Below are 19,055 nucleotides of genomic sequence, written 5' to 3'. Positions count from 1 at the left end.
TGAAATTAGTTGTGACATAAGTTTTATTATTATTTATTGTGGATACTTACAATGTACGTGTACAGTACTTACATTATATGATCCTGATCGCTGTGATTATTGCTGCTGTACAGATCAGCATAATAATCGCTATCATAAAATGCATCACAAGGTAAAATTCCTCTGATGCACAATAGTATGCACAAAATAAATTCTAAAATAGAAAAAAGCAAATATCACACACTCACCAAATCTCAAAACTGTGTCCTTTAGGAGTCATCCAAAAACCTTACATTGTCAAAATCCACAAGTTTCCAGAAACCTTTGTGGAGTACAGCAGCTCTTGTCAGTTCTGAGTGTTAAGTCAGTCTTTAGTCAGCATCAATTGTTTTGTCTCCCGCCACTCTGCCCTTAACCCTCACCTTTTACAGCCCCACCTGCCCACATAGCAACACTGTGATGGCCCAGATCCAGCCCATAAGGAATGATGAGCTAGCTTGCATTTGGTGTTGAATGACGGACCTTGGGTGATCCACACCTGTTTTCCAGATCTGGGCCACAAGCAGGCCATAGCAGGCAAAGAGCAAAGAATAAACCAGACATGGACCTTATCTGAGCCACACAATCTTATCTTAATATTAAATATGGGGTCATCTCAGCCTTAATAAGCCTGTTAACAGATCACCATTCCATACGTGCTAGATGAGTGCTGGATCTGGGCCATCACAATGTTGCTGTCCTAGAACTAATCCATCTCTGCACTATAACTTTGGCTGTGCAAGAAGGGCATGACAACAAATCTATCTTTGTAAGGAAGGAGCACACACTTGTGAGAGATCTGTGATATTTTGGCTACCCTAAACGGTCCTGTTGGTTGAGAGACAATGAATACTCTGAGAAAATCCGAGCTCATTGGATAGTTGTAGAAATTGTCCATCTGTGTTAAAACTTTAAACACTACATATATGCCCTCGACAGACTGAACAATGTTATAGATAACACATATGTCTTTGTCTATAGCAAAAACATTATCGCCAGTGGAAACTTTAATTGACCTACTGTTCAGTCTGCAGCTGCCTGTATTGTGCTGTAGCTTGAAGGCCGTCGGGAACAGGTCCAACATAATGTTGCCCTCTTAAAGCTTTACAGGGGAGCTCAACAGTTCTGATGTCTTCAACCTCTGATAACCTTCGTATTATCTGTGCAAGAGGAAATTCTGGCTTTCTCACAAACTTCTTCAGTGTATTGAGGTAATTTTCATATGGAAAAGCTGAGATGGAGTCTAAAGAACCATGCAGTTGTGCATCAGCTGACAAATGGACCAAGCCTTGCACATTATACACTAAGCCATCTTTTCCATAAAGCTCCCCAAAATGACTTACAAATGTTGTTAGTAGCATTTTCGCATAATTGTTAAACATAGAACACAGCTGAGGACTGACAAGGATGCATATACCAGTATACAATAACATAAAGTTATTATATACATCACAATCTAAATGTGGTGCCAGAGCAACAGAGCCAGTATACAACAGAAACTGTCTTAGTTCAGTAGCTTTCCAACGGTCTAGCTCTCGCAGAGACCTCGGCTTCCTTGCAAACTCAGCTGGTATGTACGCACGCATCTGAATTAGACTTTGAGAAATCTGATCAACAAGACTGGAGGACAAGCGAAACGTCAAAGGACCCCTGAGCCAAATATTTAATAATCTCCTTGTGACACCTAAACACACAAGGTGCATGTAATCTAAAGGGAATCTAGACACCATGCCCACATCTAGACCAGAAAATCCATGTGGTCCATGATGATGATGCTCCTCATCAACTCTGTCTGAAAATGATGAATCAGTCCGTAAAACAAAATCATTTCTGGAGTATGTCATTCTGTTGTTAACATAAACACCTGGCTGGCAACACTTATCACATCCATGGTATCCATTGTGAGCTTTCGTGTTTTTTACAAAAGCTCTAGCAGGAGTATCACATATAACAGAATCTAGTTCAATGAAAACCTTTTTTCCTCTGAAAAAGAACCCTTCCTGCAGCTGCTTTAACTCATGGGTAAAATCATGATCCTTCAGAAATCATTCGGATTTGCTGCTCAATAAACATTTTTAATTATTATCACTGTCTTATCAATTATCAAAAGTTAAAACAGACATTTCTGTTTCAAACACTGTACTGTTTTAAAACTTTATTCATCAAAGAATCCTGAAAAAGTGAAGGAACACAGCTGTTTTCAACACTGATAATAGTCAGAAATGTTTCTTCAGAAGCAAATCAGAATATAAGAATGATTTCTGAAGATCACGTGACACTGAAGACTGGAGTAATGATGGCTGAAAATCCAGCTTTACCATCACAGGAATAAATTACTTCTCTAAATATATTCAAATAGAAAACTATTATTTTAAATGGTAGTGAATTGTATTCATTTCATAAATTAAACTGTGGTTGCCATAAAAGACTTTCAAAAACACAAAAAAAACATACCTTCCCAAACTTATGAAACAGTTGTGCATGTTCAAGATTGTACTTACTAGTCCTGCAGTTTATAGCATCTTGGAGATGTTGTCTGACAGCAGCGGTGGGCCGACAGGGGCAGCAGGGCCTTCTCTTCTGGCCCTATAAAAAACAAAATTGTGTGAAAAATGCTTTTACAGACTATTTAGTTATCATTTACATTTGTGTAATGTTCAAAAATTGCTTGTGATTAGTTTAGTTGAGGTTGACCTGGAATATCCTACATTAAAAAAAGTCTATGGCCAGCACTACAGATTGTGCTACCCTTTTGATGAAAGAAGTCACATCTGATTTGTTACAAGCATTAGTGACAGAATCATCAGCCAATCAAATTTTGACATTCAATGACAGCACAACCTCTGGGTCTAGAGACGTGCCCAGTGCTACCCCCAGCATTAGACTGCCCTTTTAGTCAGGGATTTCCAAAGTACGAAAGTGAAATTAAATGAAAAGAAAATACAGCCTACAGACCTGGTTGCCAATCTACTAAAATGCTTTTTAAGGTGCTCTTTTGCAGAAAAAAAGAGAATAACTGAGAAATGAAGATCTACAACTGAGAAAGGAAGACCTACACCTAAACTGAAGGCCAGCAACATTTTTATGCACCATTTCAAAGATTGCAACTATGAGTGCAATAAGTGACTACAGTTAACACCAAGCACATGTTATTTTGTTGGCCGTGATTACTTTTTAAATTATGTATTGTGCATTTTACAGCAAAACGTTGGTCTTTCTGTGGCTCTAATACAGTCTGTATGCTTCATATAGAAAGCTGTAATGCAGATTGCGCGTTTTCTTTCCGTTTGCTCTTTTTTTTTAAACACTGAACTTTAAACACATATGCCACATATTTCATTCCTGAAGCAAACTTATGTCCGTTTGGTGATTAAATAAACAGTTTTAGACCGCTGCTTGAATTGAATGTGACGCATCCGGTGTGTGTGATAACTGTGACTTCTCAAAGACACTGCGCATGATTAGATAATCATGCACTGTTCTAAAATAGCAGCAAATAAGATGTAATGCGTTCGGTGTGTAGGGTTGGGTATCGTTTGAATTTTATCGATTCCAATTCCGATTCTGCTTATCGATTTTTAGTTTCGATTCCAATAAGATAAAAAATCCAATCTAAAAAAATTAAGTCAAACATTTAGATGTCAAACATGTTTCTGTCTTTTTACAAAGCATTCTGTTGCAGCTGAATAACACGAGCAAAAATCAGCAGCTTACAAAACTCTGCAAGAGGAATTTTGCCTGTGCTTAAAAAAAATTAAAAATACCATAGCAAAAACAATTAATTAATAAAAATATTAAAGTGTTAAAGACAAGTAACCAGTCAGTAGTAAGATATGAACAAACAAATCGATTAGCAATATCATAAATACAACTAAACAAAATTTCAGGTACAGAAACTGTAATTAAAAGTTTAAAAACACTGCATAGTTTTCTTTTTATAAATAAAATAAAGTTTAATCAATTAAAGTTATTAAATATATTCAGTCGTGATCAGTGAATGATTTTCTTTTGTTCTTTGATTAACATTAATGACAGGCAGCGCGATTATTAGGCTGTTGTCTCTTTAAACAAAAATACTGTACGTCTGTTTTTCTTTCTCATCTGTTCATCTGTTTACATTCACGTAAGACAAAAACGTTTGTGTTTATGATGATATACTGATGTAGTTTTCTGTATATTGGTCGACAAATATGAAAGAAAGTCAGTTTCGGCTCGGAACAACCTTTTCTACAGTTGAAATACATGGAATGGTTTGAGAACAGACACAAACCCGGGAACCCGCAGCACAACCGCAGACCGCTGCTCTCATTCAGTATCCATTTCGTTCAGTATTCATTTTAAAAACTATTGGTTTATAAATCGGTATCGGCCAGTGTGGTCCAAACTAGCTATCAGTATTGGTAAAATCCACTATCGGTTGATCTCTAGTTGATAATACTGTGGTGCTGTGTGGATGTCCAGAAAAAAAAACAAAAAAAAAAAACAAGACCAAATCAATACCGGTGGCTCCTGGTGATACATTGAGGTATAATGAAGCGAAATGATCGGTATGTAGGAGAAAATTAACACAACAGTATTACCTTTAATCCATAGCCTGGGCAACCGGCTGTCAGCGCGTTCACAACTGTCGCATGACAACAAATGCACGGGCGAGATACTGGAGCTGATGACGCTGTTTGCCGGCGCAGCATCGTGATGTCTATCAGTGATCGGCGATGGACGATGGCATCGTCAATCAGGCCAACCCTAACCAGGATGACATAATTAAACAATTGTACACAACTTTGAATAAAGTTTTTATATTTTATTAGCTAAACAAATGCACAGCTTCCACCAAGAAAAAAATAGTTAAAGCAAGAGTACAGCACCAACTGCTGTTACCCGGATGAGCCTGTGTTATTACATTTTACAGGTTTTTATCCAGGGATAACATACATTGGAATGTCGCAACTGACCAATCAGAATCAAGTACCCACAGAGCCATGTAGTAAAAGTAATTAGCTAATGATAAACTAATCATTTACAAAACATGACTATGTGTTCATAGATGATTAATAAGTGATGTTAATATTTTTATCTATGTTCTGTAGATTAAGTTATAAATAACTTACAAAGCTTTCTGCACCCACAATCTAAAGTGTAAACTACTCATCAGTTGTAAATGTAAACTTTCCGTTTACAGGTTGGTTGATTTTGTGTGTGTGTGTGTGTTGGTGTGTGTATATATATATATATATATATATATATATATATATATATATATATATATATGTGTGTGTGTGTGTGTGTGTGTGTGTGTGTGTGTATGTATGTATATATATATATATATATATATATATATATATATATATATATATATATATATATATGTGTGTGTGTATATATATATATATATATATATATATATATATATATATATATATATATATACACGCACACACAACTGGAAACCACAAAGTTTGTAAAACATTTACAACTGATGAATAGTTTACACTTTAGATTGGGGGGGGGGGTGCAGAAAGCTTTGTAAATGATTTATAATGTTCATTGAGATAATAGTACAATGTTGACTTTTCAATGATTTATAAGTGATTCATAATATATTAACTACTAACTATTAACCATTAAGGATCTGTTTGATTTTTTTCATGATGTTATTTTTTTAGATTGCTTATGAAACATGTTTAAATCATAGCATATTACTTAATCATTAGTGAATGTATATTTATGTCACTTGTAAATTATTTATAACTTAATCTATAGAACATAGATAAAAATATTAAAATCATTTATTTAAATCACACAGTCATGTTTTGTAAATAGTTAATCATAATCGAATTACTTGTAAATGACTTTTAAATTAATTTACAAAAAGTACACAAATTATTAGTATATCACTTATTAAGTGCTTATGAATGTTTTGTAAATGATTAGTTCATCATTAACTAATCACTTAAAAGTGACTTACAACTGAACTTTATTATAAAGTGTTACCAAAAAGTCACCCACACCTTGGAAGACCTGAGGGAAAGTAAATTAACAGCAAATTTTCATTTTGGGGTGAACTATCCCTTTAACCCACACTAATCTAGCCTACTGCTGAAGTTGTTGATCAGACGTCATTGTTGTTGAGAGCCTGTGTGTGGCATAATATGTGCATTACACATACAGCTATGTTAGCTGTAACAGATGTGTAAGATGTGTACAGGTATCTAACACTTGTTTACTGAAGGCCCTGACTGAAACCCCATGGTACTCACTGTCTGACAGCAGGTTCACTCAGACTCTGCTCATCATCACTGAAGAGTCCAGGAACAAAACAAGCTGACACAGACACAAGCTAACAAGCTAGAGTAGAGGTGAAGTGGAGATAAAAGACAGAATAATATATAACAATTATAATAACATATGTAATATACAAATTCTACTACTAATAATATAATCTTAAAATAACAGAATCTATATTTTTAGTTTTAGGTTGAGTGAGACTTACGTTTTGATATCAGGGACTTCTTACAATTGGTGAAATGTATTCTGAAAAAGGCATATTAATGTATTTCATGAGCTTCTTCAGGTCACCTGTATTTCTAAGTCAGTAACGTTCAGTAATCTCCCTTCAGAAATGTTGAAATCTTGGAGATTCACTTCTGTTCTGTAGAGTTTATTTCTGTCCTCCTGAAATCACAGAACAATTTGTATCAATATATGTTTATCATGAAATATCAAAACTCATGTGAACTTGATTTCAGCCGATTACACTCTCACTGTAAGTGACGTCATCGATTCAGTAAATCAGCCTTTTCCAATAACATACTGACAAATCACCAGCAAAACATTCACAGAGCTATCAAAATATATCATACACACACGAAGATTTGATTAAAAGCCCAGAGTTTCATCAACAAGAGCTCAATCTATATAGTTAGCCTACCTGAAAACTGCTAAGATGCTAACGGACTTTTTCGAAGACACTAAACCATTTCTATAAAATAAATTTAATTGAAACATGTCAATAACAAGTAAGAAACACGTCAGGAACATTTGTATGTAATATTTGTGTGATTTTAGCGACTAAACTGACCTAAAACAGTGTAAACCGCAGCGAGAGCCGGAGATTTTCAGGTAACGTTACGATTTCACTTCAGCTCAATTAGACAAAAAAATACTACTTTGTTAATTCTGTGACACTGAAAAGTTACTAGTAAGGCACGCGGTGTGTTTTATACAGTCTGTGGGCAGCTGAAGAGACAGGGCAGGCTCATTTTCAAATAATGTTACCGTTAACTTATTTAGCCAACGGTCACGGTAGCGATTTCACACAAACAAACATCTACGTTAGAGTTAAAACATTACATTTATAAAGTACAGTCTCATTCAATAATCATTCAATAATTAATTTAAAAATACTTTTGTAGTTCAGAAGCAACAGCAACAATAGCTCACCATATATAGACGGATTATTTCTGGAAGCCTGTTAAAGAGTGAAAAACACGGTGAAAAAGCAATCAGGACTTCTCCTTAATAATCCGCTTATACATTTTCCCTACGAGAAACTTCTGAAAATGCATTAAGGCGTTAACATCAATTAAAAAAAAATCGCTACCGTGACCGTTTGGCTAAATAAGTTAACGGTAACATTATTTGAAAATGAGCCTGCCCTGTCTCTTCAGCTGCCCACAGACTGTAAAAAACACACCGCGTGCCTTACTAGTAACTTTTCAGTGTCACAGAATTAACAAAGTAGTATTTTTTTGTCTAATTGAGCTGAAGTGAAATCGTAACGTTACCTGAAAGTCACAGATGTCAATGGGATTATCCTCTTCTCTCTCTCTGTGTGTGGCTAAAAGAGATGAATAACAGGGCACGCGCACACAGATGAGCGCGGCATCGGCCCGCGGTCGTGAACCAACTCAGGGCCGACGATTGATGAGCTGGAGAACAGAGCACTGACCGAATTACATCGGCATCCGCCTGGCCGATGTTAAATAGATGTTTTAGGTATAGAGGACGGCGTTTCGATATTGGGCCGACATCGGCCAGACCCCAGCAAACACAGAACGTTGTGAGGACGTCGCCAGTTAGTCGTCATTTGGTCAGCGCGACATTACTTTATGGCAACGTTGTGAGGACGTCGTGGTAAAGTTCAATTTTTTAAAATCTTGGCTAACTTCCCAGAAACGTCGTGGGCACGTACTCAAAAGACGTCGCTAGTTAGTCCCATTGGGGACGTTGTAGCGACGTGGTCAGCTGGTCTTCAGATAACTTTTAATATTATTGCACTAGATGTATTATTATTATTAAGATACCATTTGAACAGCATATTCTTTTGGAAATATACAAAAAAATTAATCAAGCATGTTAAAATAATCATATATATATATATATATATATATATATATACATATATATATATATATATATATATATATGCCATCAGTTTAAGAACAATAAAATAAACAATTTACTTAGCAAATGGTGATAATGTTTGTTAATGAAAGAGAGTATGGAACCAATTAACATTTAAACCTTAAACTAGCAGCGCACGTCACTTTCTGAGTGAAGTGTGCGACGTGCGCGTGCACGTCATTTTGTAACGGTCAACTTCCAGCGGACGGACACGGAGGAAAGGTAAGTCCTATAAATCTACTTTTATTCATAGATTTTAACTTGATATAACGTTAAATGCCATCAAAGAGGAGTACCCTGCTGAAAAAAACAATAGAAACCATTACAGAATTTGTAATGGTTTTAATGGTTCTTATTGGAATTCTAATGGTTTTAATGGACACTGTAATGGTCTCTGTGGGTCTCTATTGGTAATTTGCTTTCTTCTATTGGTGGCGTGTATTGTCTATTGGATACCATTAAGGACCAATAGAACACCTTTAAAACTTCTAGTGGTATCTACTGGACACCAGTAGAAACCATTATGACTCCAATAAATTTAGTGGTTTCTTTGGAAAACTGTAATGGTCTTAGTGGGTAGGCTACTGCTGAAAAAAAATGAACACACAAACAATAGAAACTATTACAAAATGTGTAATGGTTTTAATGGTTATAATGGGAATTAAAGCTGCAAGCAGCGATGAACGGGCCCTCGCACCCGGGCTCACCGCCATCGTGTGGCTTTAGTAAAAAGGTGAACATTGAGAAATATGCATTTAAACTCATAAATATAAGTGCAATATATCAAAGTTGATTCCATATGTGTGCCAATCTTCCTGTTGCCAGCAGGTGGCGCTATCGTTATAATGGAATATTGGCCTTCAGATGTGTTCAAGCCAGGACCCTTATCACACATGTGAAGTTTGGGCGAGATCGGACATTTTATGCCTGAGTTATAACATCTTTTATTCCCATGGCGAGACATCGAACTTCGTCATGGCGCCATGGACATTGCTTTTAACAAAAACTCAAGATCTTCACAACTAAACATCACACAGGTCTTTAGATTAGACTGACCACAAAAAAGACATTGATGTCATAACATTTCTGGAAATAGTTTGTCGCAGTGTAAAATATGTCACTTCCGGTTGCCAATAGGTGGCGCTATGACTATAACTGAATATTGGCATGTAGATTTGTTCAGGTCAAGAGTCTTATCCAACATGTGTAGTTTGGGGCAGATTGGACATTGTATGTCTGAGTTACAGCAACTTCCTTTTCATGGCGAAACATCGAAATTTGTCAGGCCGCCATGGACATGCCCTTTAACGAAACCTCAAGTCCTTCGCAATTTAACATCGCAAATGGCTTTAGATTACACTGACCAAGTTTGGTGTTGATCTGAATAAATCTCTAGGAGGAGTTCGTTAAAGTACAACCCCTGAAAATGGCAAAAACAGCACCAATTTTGCAGGGAAAATTCAAAATAACCGACTTCCTGTTGGGATCCGGATTTCGTACCAAGAGACTTTTTTGTAGGTATTGGAGTGTTACATGTGTGTACCAATTTTTGTACATGTACGTGAAACATAGCTCGAGGCGCACTCCGTTGAAAGTGTATAGGTGGCGCTATAGAGCCATTCTGCCACACCCGGTGGAATATTGGCCTGCAGATCTGTTCAGGCCAGGACTCTTATCACACATGTGAAGTTTGGGGAACATCGGACATTTTATGCCTGAGTTATAACATCTTTTATTCCCATGGCGAGACATCGAACTTCGTCGCGGCGCCATGAACAAGCCTTTTAACGAAAACTCAAGATCTTCACAAGTGAATATCGCACAGGCCTTTAGATTAGACTGACCACAAAAAAGACATTGATGTCATAAAATTTCTATGAGTAGTTCGTCGCAGCGTAAAATATGTCACTTCCTGTTGCCAATAGGTGGCGCTATGACTATAACTGAATATGGGCATGTCAATCTGTTCAGGTTCGGAGTCTCATCAAACATGTGAAGTTTGGGGCAGATTGGACATTGTATGTGTGAGTTATAGCAACTTCATTTTTCATGGCGAATCATCTAAATTCGCCAGGCCGCCACGGACACGCCCTTCAACGAAAACTCAAGATCTTCGCAATTTAACATCGCAAAGGCCTTTAGATTAGGCATACCAAATTTGGTGTTGATTTGAAGAACTCTCTAGGAGGAGTTCGTTAAAATACAACACATGGAAATGACCAAAATTACACAAAATATGCTCATAATATTACTGACTTCCTGTTGGGTTTAGAATTTCGCTCCAAGAGTCTTTTTTGTAGCTATTGGTGTGTTACATATGTGTGCCAATTTTCGTGCATGTACGTGAAACATAGCTGGAAGGCTGTTGATTTTCTTGGTATAGGTGGCGCTGTCGAGCCATTTTGCCACACCCTCTTCTGAATCCTATATCAGACGAAAATTTTCACCAGGTTTGACGCGTGTGCAAAGTTTCATGACTTTTTGAGCATGTTAAAGCCCTCAAAAATGCTCATTCGGGAGAAGAAGAAGAAAAATAATAATAAATATAGCTGCAAGCAGCGATGGCGGGCTCAAGCCACCAATGCCATCGCCACCCCCGTGGCATCAGGTAAACTGTGCCCAGCGGGCACATGCATTCACAATATCCCTCTGGCAGTGAGGTTTTAAAGGAAATGGCGGTTAAAGGGTTAATCCGAATCATCTAGACTTTAAAATCACATTCACAGAACAATATATATATATATATATATATATATATATATATATATATATATAGTAGCACTTTACAATAAGATTTCATTTATAAACATTATGTTAACATGAACAATATTTATATAGCATTCATTCATGTCAGTTAATATTCCAAACTTAAACATTAAAACATTGTTTTATTGTGATTTTTTTCAAGCACATTTTACCAATTCCAAACCATATCAATCTTAATAACTACCATTATTTTTTATTTAATCATTTATGAGTGCTATACAATAGTCCAGGAAAGCTGGAAGAGAAAAACTCCTTATATTCATGTGCAGAATTATTAGGCATGTTTTCTTTTACAGATGAAATGCGCTAAAAAAGAGTTTTAACTCAAACTGTTTTAACTCAAAGTCGAAAATTATGAAATACCCATGAGAAATATCAAACACAAATGCAATACAGAAATGGATAAGTTAAGACTTGACCATTGTACAAAAATGCTGACTGGGTCATGAGGTCAGGAAAGAAGAAGAAAAAAAAAACAGGTCAAGAAGAACTGACAAAAATAATTGCAAAATAATTAGGAATTAATGTGAAGATTAATTTTTAGTCAATTCTGCAAGACAAACTTTCAGGAAAGGAGGTGGAATAAAAATGAGCTCCTAAATCTTAATCCCGGTTTCTGGAAGATATATTCCTCAAACCATCGGACAAGAGTAGGTGGTGCTGGTCCTTCACGAGTCACTCTAATCTGTTCATAAAGCCTATATATAAAGTCTTAATATATAGTAGTTCACAATACTTCATGGTATTCTAATTAAATAATTTTTTGGAATCTTAGATCTCTCAGAACCTGACACATTGTAATTCTGAGACTCCAGGAAACTGGCAGTTCTGTAAAATGTTGGCACTGGAGACTAAATGCTCCCTGATAGATTCACACCTAATTCACTTAACACACACACACACACACACACATACACACACACACACACACACACACACACATTACCCACAATGACAGAGGGACAGAGTGACATCAGATGTATGATAGTTTTTTAATTTTCTATCATCCATATAGTGTTGTATAGTCATGAAACTATGCATATTTGCTCAGAATGACTTGTCTTCTATGTGTACATTTTTTTGAAGTGTTTAGAAGCTGCACTTAAAAAAATAAAAGACATTTACTGGTTACTTTTTTACTGTTATTTAAAAAAATCACCACGACAAAACCATTCAAGCCATTCAAAATTCATCCGCACCTGTACTGTAAGATACATTCTTTAAACAGTGGTAAAAGAGGATGTGGGGCTGATCCTTCAAGAGTCACTCAAAACGTATCTGTCCATAAAGCCTATAAAGAATTATTCTTAATATACAGTTCACAATACTTCAGCTTGTTATTCTAATAAAGTGAGGGTCATTTTATCAGTAAAATACATAAAATTCATATTATTTTTCTTTGAAAGATTTCTATAAATGATTTAAATCATACTTGTTTCTACAATAATTATTTAAAAGTGATCCTATAGCTCCATCTGGTGGCCATTATTGGTACTAAGAATTGCAAGCTTGATTTATATGTTATGATAGTTTTAATTTTATGCTGGCTCTTGAAAATGATAAAGCTATGAAACTTACTGTGCTTCCTTCAAATGATGACTTCTACGTATATAAAAAATTATGAAGAGTTGGAATTAAAATTTTTAAAGATATAGTAAAATAACTATTGTATTTTTTATTGTTACTTTAATAAATCTCTATGGCCACACCATTTAAGGTATCCTAAACCCATTCGCAATTTAACATCTTCAGTATATGGCTTCATGTTAAAAAAGTTTGGTGTGAACTACTTGTGTCTTCTTGGAGGAGAATGAATTCATTTACAGGCTGAGTTTATCATAAATCCACAATAACATTTCTGAGTTCTGTATCAATCTGTGTTGTTGTTTGTTTATTTTTATTTCTTTTTATTTTTCATAGGAAAATAACTGACCCTTTACTCTCCTTTTTAATAAATGAGCTATTTATAGCTGTATTTATAAACTGCTTACTACTGACTATTAATATTGGGACAAGGCTTTATGAAGCATGAACTGACTATTTACTAATGAGTTCAGTTATTATAAAGTGTTATCAATGCATTTGCTAATGTTAACAAATTAGACATTATTTTACAGTGTTATCAAATCCCTTAAATGATTTGTAAGTGTTTTGTAATGATTTTATTGACCTAAAAGCATTTGTGAAAGTTCTGCTTGCATTAGAGCTTAGTCTTGATCTGTGAGCTGAACAGATTTACTGTTACATCCATGAGATTATGTAAATTCAAATAAATATCATGTCACAGGATGTCAGAGGTCAGTATCAAATTAGTTTGAAATTATTATTTGAAGCACAAATAAGGTTTTTTAGGATTTTTAAAAATCCCTAAAACTGTCAGAAAAGGATAAGGCCTAAGATTTCTATGTGAGTGGCTAAATTTGTTTGTTTTTATAACTATAATGCATAAACTATGAAACTATACAAAATGTATAAAAAAGTACAAGTTATTATTTTCCAATGTTTTTTATTTATTTAAAATTTTTTTTTTTTTTTGGATTTACATTAAAAAAAATTAGCCTACGGCGATCATTCTAAACAGCTTGAATAAAACCTGTAAATATTTATTATAGACCACTATAACTGTGTATAATCTAACAAACGAGTTTATTATGAAAATAAAAGCGTGTACACCAGATAACTTGGACGATAAAGAAATTGCTAACAATAGTATAATAGAGCATGTTTTAGGTTTTTAGGCGTTTAGATGAGGAAATGGAAAAATCAAATGTAAAATAAAATGTAATTGATTTAATTAAATATAGATTAAGTCTTGTTAGAGCAAAATAATAAATAAATACGTACACACATTAAAAAAGCAGCCAAGATGAATGAGTTTAATTTTTTATATAGATTAAAATTGAAGACAGAAGCAGCTGGTATATGCGGTCACTTAATATTAAAATCCAGTAGATCCACTTCAGATTTAATTCTCAACAGTTTATGTTCACGTGGCTGTTTTCGTTTATATTAGCCAAGCTATTATGTATTTTGAAATAATCTTGTCCGTGATGTTCGTTCTTACGACGAAAGGCAGAAGAATCCTGCAGCTCGAGAGATATATGTTATTCTGCCAGTCGCGCTTTCAAATAGTCTTGCACACATAAACGGGTCACAAACACCTGCATTTAGCTCCTGTTGTGTTATAATGGATGTATTGTGTGCATTTATGGCAATAATTTATTTTAAAAAGCTCTTAAACAAGAATAAATTCGTTAGTTTTGAACTTGTGACACTGCGCGCTGATCGGAGGCAGTGATTTCAGATAGGCAGCCGCAAATATTTCATTTTCACACAAACAGTTCAAAAACATCTTAATTTAGCTCTTGGTGTGCTCTAATTGGTGAATTGTGTGATATCGCTGCAATACTTTATTTTTAATAGCTATAAAACAAGAATAAACTCGTTTTTTCTGAGCTCATCATTCCACACGCTCATGCTCAGAGCGGTGATTCATCTCTCGTGTTTCTCACGTATCACTGACCACACATCAATTATTAATGAGCCCTGACCTGATAATAATCATATATGTTGGTTTAGCTTGTCATTGTGAATTAAATCCAAGTATTTATTTGTATTTTAACCGATTTAAAATCGAAACCAAAAGACAGCCTCCTCCTTTTTTAGTCCGGTAACTGCACCTGTAGGGGCGCTATTTCTCTCAGACAATGGAAGTCTAAGCACACACACTCAAACAGATGGACAGAGTGAGATGAGATGTCTGACAGTTTTTTAATTTTCTGTTATCCATACAGTGTTGTAAAGTCATGAAACTATGCATATTTACTCAGAATAACTTTTTTTCTGTATGAAAAAAAGGTTTTGAAGTGTTTGGAATTTAAAAATGCAGGAAAATTAATAATTCCATCTTTATTGTCATTTTAAAAAATCACCACGACAAAACCATCCAAGCTATCCAAAACCCATTCACAATTTAAGTTCCTCAATGTTTTTTCAAGATGTAGACCAAGTTTGGTGTGTATAGTGTTACTCTCCTCTGATCAGTATGCATTAATTCACAGCTAAATGTAAAAAACAATCCACATTCAAATCAAAATAGCCGACTTCCTGTTGGTCGTAGCTGATGACTGTGAATTAGAAAGTTGTCCGTCTTGATAAGAACAATTTTTGTACTGAGTTTGGTGTCTGTAGCTAAAACTAACCCCCTCACTTTTGACAAAAGGTGGCGCTATAGAGTGCCTCTTCCACGCCCTCGTATGAACTTTTGCCAGTGTCTAGCTGTCACTAATACTGATATGTGTTCTGAGTTTGATGAAATTCTAAGCATGTTATATGCCTCAAAATCACCTGAGAAGTATTCCAGTTTGACATGTTGCCACGTCAACAATATTTTTAGATATCAATATCCCCCCAGCAGATTTATATCGGCTGTGTTTTAACATTATTCTGATGAAGTTTGAAGCAAATCGAGTAAAAATAAGATGCTGAATTCAAAGCATTTTGAAAATGACACACTTCCTGCTGCCAGTTGGTGGCGCTATAACTTTGACTCCTAGTAATCACATATATGCGATCGACATCATACAATGAATAATCTGATGAAGTTTGATTAAAATTAGGAAATGTATGTGGATGGTATTAGACACTTCCTGTTTCTCAATTCTCGCCATAAATTCAACGCCTCGCTACGAGCAAACCGTTCGAGATATCAAAAATCCCCTGGCAATTTTTCATCCCCAATGTCTTGAGATCATGTTGACCGAGTTTGGTGGCAATCGAGTAAAAAACCTATGACAAGTATATCAAATTCCAGAGCATGCACTTTTTACATAACTCTAAATAGCTGACTTCCTGTTGGGCGGAGCCTATGACATGCAATACGCAAGTTGTTCGGCACGATGAGATCTATATGTGTACTGAGTTTCATATTAATACGTGCAAGTATGTGTGAGCTATACATCAACATTTATGACTGTGTTCCAGGGGGCGCCGTAGAGCCCCTGTGCCACGCCCGGGTCCCAACCTCTGCAGGCTCCTAAAGGCCACAGATCCAAAGGTGTGTGCAAATTTTCAAGAGTTTTTGAGTATGTTAAGGACTCCAAAAGCCCCCACAACTTTGACGACAAATATGAATAATAAACCCTAAATAGCCAACTTCCTGTTGGGCAGAGCCTATGATATGCAATACGAAAGTTGCTTGTATTGATGAGTTCTATATGTGTACCGAGTTTCGTACGTCTACGTGCAAGTATGTATGATATATGGCCCTCCATATTCCAGGGGGCGCTGTAGAGCCCCTGTGCCACGCCCGTGTATCAGTCTCTGCCCGGCCCTAATGGCCGCAGGTTCCAATGTGTGTGCCAATTTTCAAGACTTTTTAAGCATGTTAAGGGCCCCAAAAGCCCCCGTAACGTTAGAAAAAAAAAATAAAAAAATATAGCTGCAAGCAGCGATGGCGGGCTCAAGCCACCAGTGCCATCGCCACCCCGGTGGGATCAGGTAAACTGTGCCCAGCGGGCACATGCATTCACAATATCCCTCTGGCAGTGAGGTTTTAAAGGATATGGCAGTTAAAGGGTTAATCCGAATCATCTAGACTTTAAAATCACATTCACAGAACAATATATATATATATATATAACTTTAGTAACACTTTACAATAAGATTCCATTCATAAACATTATGTTAACATGAACAATATTTATATAGCATTCATTCATGTCAGTTAATATTCCAAACTTAAACATTAAAACATTGTTTTATTGTGATTTTTTTCCAAGCACATTTTACCAATTCCAAACCATATCAATCTTAATAACTACCATTATTTTTTATTTAATCATTTATGAGTGCTATACAATAGTCCAGGAAAGCTGGAAGAGAAAAACAGGTCAAGAAGAACTAACAAAAAGAATTGCAAAATAATTAGGAAATAATGTGAAGATTAATTTTTAGTCAATTCTGCAAGACAGACTTTCAGGAAAGGAGGTGGAATAAAAATGAGGTCCTAAATCTTAATCCTCAAACCATCGAACAAGAGGAGGTGGTGCTGGTCCTTCACGAGTCTCTTTAATCTGTTCATAAAGCCTATATATAAAGCCTTAATATATAGTATTTCACAATACTTCATGGTATTCTAATTAAATCATTTTTTGGAATCTTAAGTCTCTCAGAGCCTGACACCGAGTAATTCTGGAGACTCCAGGAAAGTGGCAGTTCTGTAAAATGTTGGCGCTGGAGACTAAATGCTCCCTGATAGTTTCACACCTAATTCACTTAACACACACACACACACATTACCTACAGTGACAGAGGGACAGAGTGACATCAGATGTATGATAGTTTTTTAATTTTCTATCATCCATATAGTGTTGTATAGTCATGAAACTATTGTCATGAGACCAGTCATTCTGAGGAAATATGCCTCAGAATGACTGGTCTTCTATGTGTACATTTTTTTTGAAGTGTTTAGAAGCTGCACTTTAAAAAAATAAAAAGACATTTACTGGTTCCTTTTTTACTATTATTTCAAAAAATCACCACGACAAAACCATTCAAGCTATCCAAAATTCATTCACACCTATTCTGTAAGCTATATTCTTTAAACAGTGGTAAAAGAGGATGTGGTGCTGAACCTTCAAGAGTCACTCAAAACGTATCTGTCCATAAAGCCTATAAAGAATTATTCTTAATATACAGTTCACAATACTTCAGCTTGTTATTCTAATTAAGTGAGGGTCATTTTATCAGTAAAATTCCTAAAATACATATTATTTTATTTGAAAGATTTCTATAAATTATTTAAATCATACTCGTTTCTACAATAATTATTTAAAAGTAATCCTATAGCTCCCTCTGGTGGCCATTATAGGTACTAAGAATTGCAAGCTTGATTTATAAGTTATGATAGTTTTAATTTTATGCTGGCTCTTGAAAAGGATAAAGCTATGAAACTTACTGTGCTTCCTTCAAATGAGGACTTCTACTTATATAAAAAATTATGAAGAGTTAGAATGAAAAATGTTAAAGATATAGTAAAATAACTATTGTATTTTTTATGTTACTTTAATAAATCTCTATGGCAACACCATTTAAGCTATCCTAAACCCATTCACAATTTAACATCTCAGTATATTGGCATCATGTTGAAAAAGGAGTATGGAGTAGTATGAGGAGGAGTATGAATTCATTTACAGGCTGATTTTATCATAAATCCACAATAAAATTTCTGAGTTCTGTATCAATCTGTGTTGTTGTTTGTTTATTTTTATCTTTTATTTTTCATAGGAAGATAACTTACTCTCCTTTTTAATAAATGTGCTTATAAACCAAGGACAAGCTATTTATAGCTGTATTTATAAACTGCTTACTACTGACTATTAATATTGGGACAAGGCTTTATAAAGCATGAACTGACTATTTAATAATGAGTGCAGTTATTATAAAGTGTTATCAATGAATTTGCTAATGTTAACAAATTAGACATTATTTTACAGTGTTATCAAATCCTTAAATGACTCATAAGCATTTGTGAAAGTTCTGCTTGCATTACAGCTTAGTATTGATCTGTGAGCTGAACAGATTTACTGTTACATCCATGAGATTATGTAAATTCAAATAAATATAATGTCACAGGATGTCATAGGTCAGTATCAAATGAGTTTGAAATTATTATTTGCAGCACAAATAAGTTTTTTTTAGGATTTTTAAAAATCCCTAAAACTGTCAGAAAAAGGTTAAGGCCTAAGCTATTTCTATGTGAGTGGCTAAATTTAATTTTGTTTTTTATAATTGTAATACACAAACTATGAAATTATACAAAATGTATAAAAAGGTAAATAAATAAATACGCACACATTAAAAAA

The 19,055-nt window shown here is 35.1% G+C and overlaps 1 long non-coding RNA gene across 1 annotated transcript; it reads right to left on the bottom strand.

The window, feature by feature from the left end:
• Positions 1-2,458: 2,458 nt before the first annotated feature.
• On the bottom strand, positions 2,459-6,300 carry LOC113047531 (uncharacterized). The gene is made up of 3 exons (XR_003276290.1): positions 6,279-6,300; positions 4,599-4,764; positions 2,459-2,604 (listed from the first exon to the last, which is right to left on the bottom strand). It is a non-coding gene; the product is annotated as an uncharacterized LOC113047531 (long non-coding RNA).
• Positions 6,301-19,055: the final 12,755 nt, after the last annotated feature.

The sequence above is a fragment of the Carassius auratus genome, chromosome 28, assembly GCF_003368295.1.
Source record: "Carassius auratus strain Wakin chromosome 28, ASM336829v1, whole genome shotgun sequence".
NCBI lineage: Eukaryota > Metazoa > Chordata > Actinopteri > Cypriniformes > Cyprinidae > Carassius > Carassius auratus.
This window is presented reverse-complemented; position numbering and strand designations above follow the sequence as displayed.